At 42.4% G+C, this 13,063-nt stretch overlaps 1 protein-coding gene across 3 annotated transcripts in view; it reads left to right on the top strand.

The window, feature by feature from the left end:
• ENTREP1 (endosomal transmembrane epsin interactor 1) overlaps window positions 1-13,063 on the top strand; it is a 333,779-nt gene that overhangs the window by 45,637 nt on the left and 275,079 nt on the right. The gene's annotated exons all lie outside the window — the stretch shown is intronic.

Here is a 13,063-nt window from a genome sequence, read left to right as displayed (position 1 = left end):
CGAAAAGAGTGGAGAAGTTGCCTATGGCAACCAGTGCCACGAGAGCCAGCTACCTATTTCCAAGGGGGAGAGGGTGTTAACTCAAGAAAAGATGTGTTAACTAAAGATTATAATGCTTTATTTACTCACTAAAGTTGCGTACATTTGTGAAAGTTCACCTATTGACTTTAAATAAGGAAGCATTTTAAGAAATATGTGTTTAAATACAGGTATTAGAGGCACGTGTGTATTTCTGGTGCACACTTTATGCTTACTCATACAATACAAATTGGGCAACATTGTTGTTGGCACAGCAGATTTTCAGAATAGCATGACAATCCTTCTGTCATGGATGTGTTTGGTTGTTGAATAATTTTAAGGGTTTCAACAGGAACGGAGTTGGCGGAAGCCAGACAGACGCTGGAAGGTATAATGTAGCTCTTCCTTATACGTCAGAGCAGTATAGTTGTAACATAGTAGGAGTAGAACTGCTAGTAGTATGCAGATGCACAGACACAACAGTCCTAGATTTCTAGATCACAGGAGCTAGGATGAACTGGATTAACTGGTGACTGGATTGCTGGTAGCTGGACACTGGGATTGAACCGTAATGCAGGAGGCATCGGAAAGGAACCGTAATGCAGGAGGCATCGGAAAGTAACCATAAAATGCAGGTGGCACCGGAAAGGAACCGGGATGGAACCGGAATGCAGGAGCCAGTAATGCAGCTGCGATTTGCACTGAGAGTCCCTGAACAAGATAACTTGCAGGAGCTCAATGGAGAAGTCTCAGCAAGGCTGTAGACACCATTGCACTGGATTCCTCTGTCTCTATATACCCCTGACTGAACAGGGATTGGCTATGGGTGTCATGTGACTGCAGACTGGTCTCTCCATGAAATTTGGGCAATCACCTGCCGCGAATGGAAGCCAGTGAGTAGCCACAAGGAGACACCATCACTGAAACAGGCTGAGAGCCGTCCTGGATTGCAGAAGGTCTGTCACGGAGCTGGAGCCTGAGACCGGAATGCAGGTGAGTGAGCTGCCATCTGATCAAAGTAGCACGGTTTGTGACATCCTCTTATTAAACTGTTTGCTCAACTGTAGTTGAGTAAATAAATAAGAAATGTATAAAAGTTTTGCACCACTTTCTGGGAACGATTGTGCATTTTAGGCTCGGGTTAGAAAATAAATTGATAGAGTAGGTTATCTTGTTCTCTGGCTAATATGCTTTCCCTATTTTTGTGTTTTATACCTTTGCAACTTTTACAGTGCAGTCCTCAAAATAACACACAACTTAGTAGTAACCAAGTGCCAGCAGTAGAAATATGCAATGCCATCTGATACAAATAGATTGATTTAGAAAAGAATGCCAATCCTTTTTTTTTTTTAACACTTTTGCCAACTGTTTTGTAAATTAAAAATAATTCAAATCCCACTTTTGTACCAATTGTAAACACTACTGTACTTTCTAATCTTGTGTTATGAAGAAATTGATGATAATTTCTCTTACGTCCTAGAGGATGTTGGGGTCCATATAAATACCATGGGGTATAGACGGGTCCTGTGGAGCCTTTGGCACTATAAAATCTTAATAGTGTGGGCTGGATCCTCCGTCTATGCCCCTCCTCCAGACCTCAGTTTAGAAATTGTGCCGAGGGAGCCGGACGCACTTCCAGGGAGCTCCACAGAGGGAGTTCTGGAAAGTATATTTCTAAGTTCTAAATATACAGGGACTCCCTGCTTCGTGGGAAGGAGCAGGAACCAACTTCCTGAAGAGTTAATAGCTCCTGCACCCGCTGACAGGACACCATTAGCTCCTGAGGGTGATGATCGCATAGCCCCCGATGGCAAACGCTCTCTCCCGCAGCACCAGCCGACACCCCCTGCAGCTGCCAGAAGGTGACAAGGTGGTGAGTCCTACACACCAGCGATCCGTTAGAACGGAAATCTGGTGTTAATGGCGGCTGAGGGGAACGGAGCATAGCAAAGGCTGTGCTCCGCCGGTTCACTTTACACAGTACACTGGTGCAGAGCGCAGGGGGGGCGCTCTGAGCTGGCTATAATCCCCACACTGGTCACTACTGTAAACGGGGGTGAAAAACTCTCCGTTTACAATAATTTCCTCAGGCCAGTAGAAATATAAAAAACGCGGGAGAGTCGCGCCATGTTGGGGGCGGGACTTCTCATTTCAGATCCAGCACCACACCAGCGCCATTTTAAGCTACAGTCACCATTGTGAACAGGCTGCCTGGAAGCTGTCCTCCCTCATAACTCACTGTGGTACCAGGCTGTTATAGAAAAGGGGGGGGAATACTGTTGGTGCTTATGTGATTTATCTATATTGTTATATATGTTATAGAATAACCTATTGGGTTACAAAATTGGCGTAGAAGGTTTAATTTGAACAGTTCTAAAAAATGCTGGGTGAGGCTGGCTCTTCCTTCTGTGCTACTCTGAAGGCCTAAGTGAAGGAATTGTTTATTATAAATACCCTGTGTGTGTGGGTGTGTAAGCACTGTAACATGTCAAATGAGAATGATTCAGACAATGCAGACGTTTGCATTCAGACAATGTTTGTCGTCTGGTGATGTGTTCCTGCAACAGGATGATGAAAGGGTGCCCAATCCCACTGTAATGGACACTGAGAGTTTGGGTGGCATTAAATTGATGATTGCACAGTTGAATGAGAGATTTACTCAATCTGAAAATGAAGTTAAAGGTTGGAGGAGATCCATGGAAGATGCCTTATACACGGGCTCATCTCCTTCCTCACATCAACCCCCCTCAGCCATTTCAAAGCGTTCTCTAGCACGTATAATGAATGTCGACACTGATGACGACACGGGGGACGTAGATGACATGAGGGGAGCGGATGCTACCCTTTTAAAAAGCATTCAGTCCATGATTACAAACATCAGAGAGGTGTTGGAAATCATAGATGACCCTCCAGCGGAGGTGAAAACGGCCTATTTTAATAAAAATAAGAAACCTGTGATTACTTTCCCTGTTTCAGATGAATTGAATGCTATGTTTGAAGCTGCCTTGAAATGCCCAGACAAGAAATTTCAGATTCCTAAAAGATTCTTGATAGCCTATCCCTTTCCAGAGGATAATAAATTCTCCCTTGGTGGACGCATCCGTGTCCAGATTATCGAAAAAGATTACCTTACCCGTCCCAGGCACGGCTTCATTAAAAGAACCGGCTGACCGCAAGCTTGAGACTACGCTTAAATCTATTTATACAGCTAGCGGTACTATTATCAGACCCACTATTGCGGCTGCATGGGTTTCAAATGCTATTGAAAAATACACAGACAATCTATTAGAGAATATAGACACAATTGACAAGGATGAGCTTATCACAACCATAGGTCATATAAAGGATTCTGCGGGATTCATGGTTGGGGCCATGAAGGACATTGGTTTAATGGCTGCACGGTCGTCATCTACAGCAGTGTCAGCGCGTAGAGGCCTCTGGTTAAACCAGTGGGCAGCGGACGCAGAATCTAAGAAAAATGTAGAATCCCTCCCTTATGAAAGGGAAGCCCTCTTTGGGGATTCATTAGATAAGTGGATATCTAAGACAACATCGGGTAAGTCATCCGTTCTTCCTTCCGCAACGCCTCCTGCAAAGAAACCATTTTTTGGCTCGCAAAAAAATTCCTTTCGAGGCGGGAGGGCCAGAGGCTCCACCCCCTTCTTTGGTAGAGGAAGGGGTTGGGGGCGAGGAGGAAAACCTGCAATGGGAGTTGCTCAGGAACAGAAAACTGCAGCTGTTCCACCATCCACGTCAGCATGACGCTGGGGCTCCCAGCCGGGAGTTCAGTCAGGGGGGAAACCACAATCCACTACCGATGGGGATTGCCACACCAGCTTAAAAGCTCCCACCTGGCAGACTTTTTAGAAAACATTAGGAAAAGTTATTAAATCTCTGTCTAAAATTCAGAAGAAAGTCTCTAACACAAGTAGGACTTAAATGCACTTCCAGAGATCATTGGGCCTCTTCCTGCTACAGATGATTCTTGTCCAGATGCGGACATCTCCACTGATAAGGTGTTGTCTTGCAGCTCAGCTGTAGGGGAATTAAATATTCAACCTCTAATTCTTCCTGAGAAGTCTCTACAACTTGACGTTCAGTACACATCTTTGGATGTTGAAGTCGGTACGCCGTTAGCCGTACACTTGGAAATCATCCCCATTGAGAGGGAACAAGTCATTTCTACACATGGGACGCAGGTTCAGGAATCAGACCTGGATCCGCCTCTATCAATAGAGTAATTGAAGAAAGATCTTCCAAGGAAGTGTATCAAGGCCAAGAGCGCTTCTTCACACAAACATTCGGAAAAGACGAAAAAACAGACATCTAGGTCTACGTCAACTAAAGTTCCGTTGAAAGGTTCCAGCAAGGACACAAGACCTTTGAAACGTCCATCAAGGGGTCATAAGACCGCTTTAACTCAAAATGAGGTTATAGACACATTGTTCCAAGTGGACAAGGCCACACACAGTGGCAAGAAAGCCCATGTGGGTTCCAAGGGCGGATTAGTTAAGGAAAGTATTCCTCCGGTTACACTAGCAGGATCACAAGCTCTGATCGAGACCCCAAGAGGGCTGGGGAGATTTTTCTATTGAAATCTCAGTTTCATTCTAAGAGTTCCAAGCATTCTTCCTCGTCAAGTCGACTACAGACGTCAGGAACCAGTTCTTTGCCCAAGCTTACAGCAACTACGTTTGATGGGATGGAGGTCGAACGTCAGATCTTAGCTCGGAAGAGAATTCCGGACAAAGTAATTCCTACGCTTATTCAGGCTAGGAAAGTGGTAACGTCAAAACATTACCATCGTATTTGGAGGAAATACGTGTCTTGGTGTGAATCCAAGAAGCTTTCTACGGAGAAGTTCCAATTCGGTCACTAGCTCCTTTTTCTACAGTCAGGTGTGGATGTGGGCTTAAAATTAGGCTCGCTCAAGGTCCAGATTTCAGCCTTGTCTATCTTCTTCCAGAAACAATTGGCTGCACTCCCTGAGGTACAGACTTTCTTACAAGGTGTTCTGCACATCCAACACCTTTTGTGCCTCCTACAGAGCCTTGGGATATTGATGTGGTATTGCGATTCCTGCAATCAGACTGGTTTGAACCTTTAAGGGAGGTAGATTTAAAGTTTCTTACATGGAAGGTGGTCACTCTGTTGGCCTTGACATCAGCAAGGCGAGTGTCCGAATTGGGGGCCTTGTCTCATAAGAGCCACTACTTAATTTTTCATGAGGATAGAGCTGAGCTACATACTGCGTTTCATATCAACCAACCTATTGTAGTGCCAGTGGCTACTGACACGTCTATTTCAGCAAAGTACTTGGACGTGGTGCGGGCGTTGCAGATTTACATTAAGAGGACTGCTCCTCTTCGTAAGACAGAAGCACTGTTTGTGCTTTATGACCCCAAAAATATTGGGTGTCCTGCTTTGAAGCAGACTATATCTCGATGGATCAGATGTATGATCCAACATGCTTATTCTAAGGCAGGTTTGCCAGAACCAAAATCGGTTAAAGCTCACTCTACTCGTAAAGTGGGTTTTCCTGGGCGGCTGCTCGGGGTGTCTCGGCTGTTCAACTTTGCAGAGCAGCTACTTGGTCAGGGTCAAACACGTGCTAAGTTCTACAAGTTTGATACTTTGGCCTCTGAAGACCTTCAATTTGGTCATTCAGTTTTGCGGGGAACATCTGCACTTTCCCTACCTTAGTGGGAGCTTTGGTATCATCCCCATGGTATTTATATGAACCCCAACATCCTCTAGGACGTAAGAGAAAACAGGATTTTATAGACCTACTGGTAAATCCTTTTCTCCTAGTCCGTAGAGGATGTTGGGCGCCCAGTGCTTCTGTTTCTTGCACGGTTATTATTTGTTAAGTAATGGCAGCTCAAAACTGGAAATTTTGTCTGGTTACCCCTTGTGTTGCGCAACAATGTTGAGGGGCTGCCCTATAGTCCCCGTAACCAGAAACAGTGTCTCTCCAAAACACAGCAAATAGAATTTGAAAGGGAAAATGATAGCTACGGGTACCGCCAGGCGCCCAGACCAGATGTATTTATACAATATATTGAATAAAAACCATAAATCATATACAACCCTTTGGCTGATGCCAGAGTATCCAATCTTCAGATTTTACGCCGCCTCCTCACCGCATATATCACAGAGAGACCAGCATGTAAAACAGAGAGGAGAGGAAGGCCACATGTGTAGTACAGTAATTTAATAACACATACACACATGTAATGAACAAAAATAAAACGCAGTAAAAGATGGTACATAAGTGACCGCCACAGGGGGAAAAGTGCGAAACAATTACCAGAGTGTCCGAGAACCCACAAAAAGCTCTCAGACAAGTTCTTTAAATTCCAGAAGCCGCCCGGGCTGGGAGCTGGAAAAGTCACTGGTTCTTGAGACCGCAAAGCACCCTCTGGACACTGCCCAAAAATGAGGTTCGCCAACGCGTTTCAACTCCTCCTTCCTGGAGTCTTTCTCAATGCTGAATACCATCTGAGCAGTCACTATCCAGATATTTAAACTTTCCTTTAGCCAATCAATAACGACGTCGCAGCATTGTTGCCTTCCCTGCTACGTGAGTACTCCATCGGGTTTCCATAGTTACCGACAGTTCGCATCCGTCACTTCCGCTCGCGGGTCTGTAGAGTTGTCGCCATGGTGACCGGGCGCGTCAGCACATTACTTCCAGTAGCGACGTCCTCGCCACCGGTTGCCATAGCAACTTAGCGCACGATCTCGTTCTTACCAGGAGCGCGTCCCCGACTCGCTCCGAGCCTCAGCGTTCGCTGCCATGGTTACTCTATAGAAAGACCCGCTGCCAGTGACTAGAAATATTCACAACTTGTCATTCAACAAGAGGAAAATAAGTCCAACAGACAAATATAATAGTCCTTAGGTGTAAATGATTGCGTAGTTGGCCAATAAGTTCTAAAAATACAGAATATAAAACAGAATAAAAACCAATGAATTCCCTCAAAAGTAAATGGTTACATACAAGATTGGATACTCTGGCATCAGCCAAAGGGTTGTATATGATTTATGGTTTTTATTCAATATATTGTATAAATACATCTGGTCTGGGCGCCTGGCGGTACCCGTAGCCATAATTTTCCCTTTCAAATTCTATTTGCTGTATTTTGGAGAGACACTGTTTCTGGTAACGGGGACTATAGGGCAGCCCCTCAACATTGTTGCGCAACACACGGGGTAACCAGACAAAATTTCCAGTTTTGTGTTCACCCTCTCTCTCCTATTGTCTAACTATCCTGTGATATTGCTGCCACTATGTTTAAATATTGGGACCAAAGAAGGTCAATGTTAGAAAATCTATTCAAAGATGAGGGCGAACATATTGAGCTTCTGGATGTAAGCCTAGAGAATATAATGAGAAAGTAAGAAACCACTTTACTAAATGAAAATAAAGGATTGTGGGAAACCGTAACTCTAGAAAAATATATTGCACATGAACTAATTCCAAAGGGCTTGAAGATCAACAAAAAGGCATCATTTGATACAGCCTCTGATTCTTCCAGGTAGGAGTGGAGCAAAATCTTAAATGAGTGCTCCTTCTCTCTGATGAACCTTATTATAAATGAAAGGAGGAGGGAACTCAATGATTTGGATAGTGAAATAAAAAAATATAAGGACCTTGATAGCTCCATTTGGTGATCTACCTGACTACAAGGAGTTTGAAAATAGAATTGAGTTAAACATCAAAAAACATGAAAAGCTCCTTGTAGACAGAAAGATCAGGAAGTTTATCCGTGATAAAAAAGAGGCAAATGTTTCGGAAGGGGACAATTTGGAACCACTTAATAGGTCTATAGAATCTAGGGAGAATGAGGAAGATGAACCTCATGAGATACAAAACAATGGACAGGATATACAGAGAGAAAGGGATCCGAATCCAAAAAAGGTATCTTATAGGCCTAGAGATAATTGGAATCATCGGATTGAATATCGACCCGATAGGTATAGAGAGAGAGAACAAATGCACCGGTGGAGGAATTATTTCCATTCACGACAAATAAGGGACCTTTCACCCCCACGATACCATCAAATGAGATATCAAGAGAAGTATCGGAGGGGTAATAGACCAGGAAATGACCAGCTCCCTGTTGAGAGATCAAACGATAGACAGAGGGATAATATAAGGAGGAAAAATGAGTATGGAACTCCAAATATTACCCCTATCTATCATGTGAATAGATATGAGACGTTAAGACAGGTCCGAGGTAAGCCCTGTTTTTTAGATGCGGGAGCGAGAACCCCACGATGGAGAACTCACCGTGAAACTCATAGAGGCAAAAGGGGGGGGAGGGAAAAGAGGCGATTGAAAAAGAGAAAAAGTAAAAACAAGAGACTCAGGAGAAAAACCGTAATAACTGTCAATTTAGAGTCTACCAATCTAGAACCCACTAATTGTACAGCAGATTACCCCGAAATAGGCTCCCTGATAAACACCAATAAAGGTGTGAAATTTTTTAATATTAGTTCTCACGTTTTGACTAAGTATGAGGAGAGTGTCCTGGAGAAGGGCCTTAAGTATGCGCCCGCCATACCAATCAATAAGTTCGAGACCTTTGTGGATATACATAAGTTTGTCCGAAAATTATGCTTAAAGAAATTTTTTATGTCAAAGTCCATAACGGGTGAATTTGGAGCAGCAGAAATTACCAGTACCACCCCGTTCAGGCCAAAATCTCTATTTTTTCCTGCCCATGTAAAAGGGAGTTTTATTGAGGCCTTTAGTGAGATTGTACAGGGAGATTTGAGAGACATACAACCGATTGGCTTTAAATCCAATCTTTCTTTTAAGGAGAGGGCAGCCCTGAAAGATTTGAAGTCTAACTCAGAATTAGTTTTGAAACCGGCCGACAAAGGCGGAGGGGTTGTCGTTATGGACAAGAGCTGGTACATCAAAGAACTGGAAACCCATGTTAGAGATCAAGGCACCTACTCAAAACTTAGATCGGATCCAACAAGTAAATTTAATTCTAACTTGCAGACACTTATTGACAAATACAGTGATTTAGGAGTCCTGGAAGATACAGAGAAAAAGTTTATTCTTAACTTAAATCCAGTTGTACCAGCTCTTTATCTTTTGCCCAAAATCCATAAGAATGCCTCAAATCCACCTGGGCGTCCAATAGTTTCTGGGATTCAATCAGTTACCGTTAATCTTTCGAGTATATTAACTTCTTTTTGCAGCCTTTAGTGCTCACCAATCCCTCTCATTTGAAGGATACCAAAGACCTACTTAATTTTTTGGCAACAATAAGTTGGGAGGAGGAATTTGTGCTGGTCACTGCTGACGTTAAGTCTTTATATTCTATAATTGATCACGAGGCTGGGACATGTGCTATTGCATCCTATCTAAGGGATAGCTCTTTGGGAGAGAATTTACAACAGTTTATCTTGGAAGGTATCCAGTTCATCCTTACCAATAACTATTTTATGGTGGAACGAGAGTATTACATACAAAAAGTCGGTACGGCTATGGGCACCAGGTTCGCTCCAAGCTATGCTAATATCTTTATGGGCAAATGGGAATCTGACTTTGTATATACGGGTCACCCATTTGGAGCGAACCTGGTGTCCTGGAAACGCTATATGGACAATATTTTCTTTATTTGGAGGGGGGATGATGCACAGTTAGAATCTTTCTGCAGTTATTTAAATTCCAATACTCTCAACATAGAGCTTTCATTCTCCGTCACTAAAGTTACGGTGAACTTTTTGGATTTGACCCTTAGTGTAGAGGGAAATGTTTTATCAACCCGCACTTACACGAAGGAAACAGATTCCATGACTTATATACATGCCGAAAGCTGCCACCATCATAATTGGTTGGACTCTATTCCATACGGACAGCTAAAGAGGCTTAAAAGAAACTGTTCTAGCGCTGAAGTATATCAGGATCAAGCTCATGAACTGAAGGGCAGATTTGAAAGGAGTGGATACAATGTCGCCAAAATTGAGAAAGCAATGGGAGAAACAGAAAAAATAGACAGGACAGAATTGTTGGTGGAAAAACCACATAGGCCGTCTAATAAAGAGAAATTTGAATGGGCGTTTATTACTGGGTACAATTCCCAGTATAAAGCCCTTGAAAAATCAGTTAGGCGTAACTGTAAAATCCTTAAGAAAGACCCTGTTTTAGGCGATCTATTACCTAACCATCCTACGTTAATTTATAAAAGAGCACCCAATCTAAAGACCTCCCTGGTTAATAGCTATATACCCCCTAAAAAGAGAGAAGGTAGGGTTTTAACGCAGGGTTTTCATCGCTGCGGTACATGTATCTGCTGCCGGGAGGTACCAAATGATGGGACTAAAAAACTTGACTCTGTGTGCATCAATGGAAAAACCGTTAAAATTAGAGATTTTATTACCTGTAATATAAAGAATGTGGTTTATTTTATTGAGTGCCGATGCCATTTGTTTTATATAGGCCGCATTAGTAGACCACTTAAAACTCGCTTGGGCGAGCATTGCAGGAATATTAGGAAAAGCTTGGAGTCGCATGCCCTGTCGAACCACTTTAGAATACATCATAAAAGCTCCACAGCGGGGATATTAAGATTTCGAGCCATAAAAGTGGTTAAATGTGGACCACGACAGCGGGATATTACCACACTTTTAGCTAAAAGCGAGATGGGTCTCAACAATGATTTTGAGTTCAAATGGTTTATGTAGCCATATTGAGAGAATTTATTCACTTTTATTCTGCTTTTTATTCTGCAATTTTAGAGTTTATTGGGTAACTATGTAACCATTTACTTTTGAGGGAATTCATTGGTTTTTATTCTGTTTTATATTCTGTATTTTTAGAACTTATTGGCCAACTACGCAATCATTTACACCTAAGGACTATATTTGTCTGTTGTACTTATTTTCCTCTTGTTGAATGACAAGTTGTGAATATTTCTAGTCACTGGCAGCGGGTCTTTCTATAGAGTAACCATGGCAGCGAACGAGTCCGTGCGCTAAGTTGCTATGGCAACCGGGGCGAGGACGTCGCTACTGGAAGTAACGTGCTGACGCGCCCGGTCACCATGGCGACAACTCTACAGACCCGCGAACAGAAGTGACTGATGCGGACTTCCGGTAACTATGGAAACCCGATGGAGTACTCGCGTAGCAGGGGAGGCAACAATGCTGCGACGTCGTTATTGATTGGCTAAAGGAAAGTTTAAATATCCGGATAGTGACTGCTCAGATGGTATTCAGCCTTGGGAAAGACTCCAGGAAGGAGGAGTTGAAACGCGTTGGAGAACCTCATATTTGGGCAGTGTCCAGAGGGTGCTTTGCGGTCTCAAGAACCAGTGACTTTTCCAGCTCCCAGCCCGGGCGGCTTCTGGAATTTAAAGAACTTGTCTGAGAGCTTTTTGTGGGTTCTCGGACACTCTGGTAATTGTTTCGCACTTTTCCCCCTGTGGCTGTCACTTATGTACCATCTTTTTCTGCGTTTTTTTTGTTCATTACATGTGTGTATGTGTTATTAAATTACTGTACTACACATGTGGCCTTCTTCTCTCTGTTTTACATGCTGGTCTCTCTGTGATATATGCGGTGAGGAGGAGGCGTAAAATCTGAAGATTGGATACTCTGGCATCAGCCAAAGGGTTGTATATGATTTATGGTTTTTATTCAATATATTGTATAAATACATCTGGTCTGGGCGCCTGGCGGTACCCGTAGCCATAATTTTCCCTTTCAAAAAGTAATGGCAGCTGTGCTGCCACCTTTTTGTTAATGCATATTGGCACGTTTCGTTATATGCTGGTGGCATGGTTATAAATGCAGTGTGAGTTGGCGTAAATCTCGCCACATATGTGTAGTGTTCTTCTCTCGAAGATATCCGTCTCCTCTGCACAGTTCCTAAGCTGAGGTCAGGAGGAGGGACATAGAGGGTGGAGCCAGCCCACACTATTAAGATTTTATAGTTCCAAAGGCTCCGCAGGACCCGTCTATACCCCATGGTATTTATATGGACCCCAACATCCTCTACGGACTAGGAGAAAAGGATTTACCGGTAGGTATATAAAATCCTGTTTTCTAAAACTCCACAGAAGGTATGACTTGTGTTTTACTGCACAAATACTAATACTAAAGTCAGAATAAGGCGATCCCATCTATATGTGCCAAGACAGGCTTAGCACGGGAGCAGAAGAATGCATATATTTGTGAGTGCAGTAGGACGGGCAAGGCTAGCTTTGTGTACATATAACAAACACCCAGTACCATATATATATATATATATATATATATATATATATATACAGGTTGAGTATCCAAATATTCCGAAATACGGACTTTTTTGAGTGGGAGTGAGATAGTGAAACCTTTGTTTTCTGATGGCTCAATGTACACAAACTTTGTTTAATACACAAAGTTATTAAAAATATTGTATTAAATGACCTTCAGGCTTTGTGTATAAGGTATATATGAAACATAAATTAATTGTGTGAATGTACACACACTTTGTTTAATGCACAAAGTTATAAAAAATATTGGCTAAAATGACCTTCAGGCTGTGTGTATAAGGTGTATATGAAACATAAATGCATTCTGTGCTTAGATTTAGGTCCCATCACCATAATATCTCATTATGGTATGCAATTATTCCAAAATACGGAAAAATCCCATATCCAAAATACCTCTGGTCCCAAGCATTTTGGATAAGGGATACTCAACCTGTAATATAATATAATATAATATAAATATATATATTATATATTTTGTACATACAGTAGTGGCCAAAATTGTGGAAACCTTGTGTAATATGTGTGATTTTAGGGTTTAATTGCGTATAACTGCAATATTTTAAAGAAAATCCTATGAAGGTATATATCACTGGAAAAATAATTTTATAGACAATATAATGCAGTTCACCACGATGAATTATCTTTATTACATAAAAAGTTATAGCTAAATAAAGATAGGGAGACTTTATCTGTAAATAGTGGGGATTTCTCCAACTCAACGCTGACCAATAGGAGTGTTTGTTCTGAGAGCCAATCAGGTGTTGCAA

Source organism: Pseudophryne corroboree, chromosome 1 (genome assembly GCF_028390025.1).
Source record: "Pseudophryne corroboree isolate aPseCor3 chromosome 1, aPseCor3.hap2, whole genome shotgun sequence".
Lineage (NCBI taxonomy): Eukaryota > Metazoa > Chordata > Amphibia > Anura > Myobatrachidae > Pseudophryne > Pseudophryne corroboree.
The sequence above is the reverse complement of the archived record's forward strand: the minus strand, read 5'-3'. Positions and strand labels throughout refer to the sequence as shown.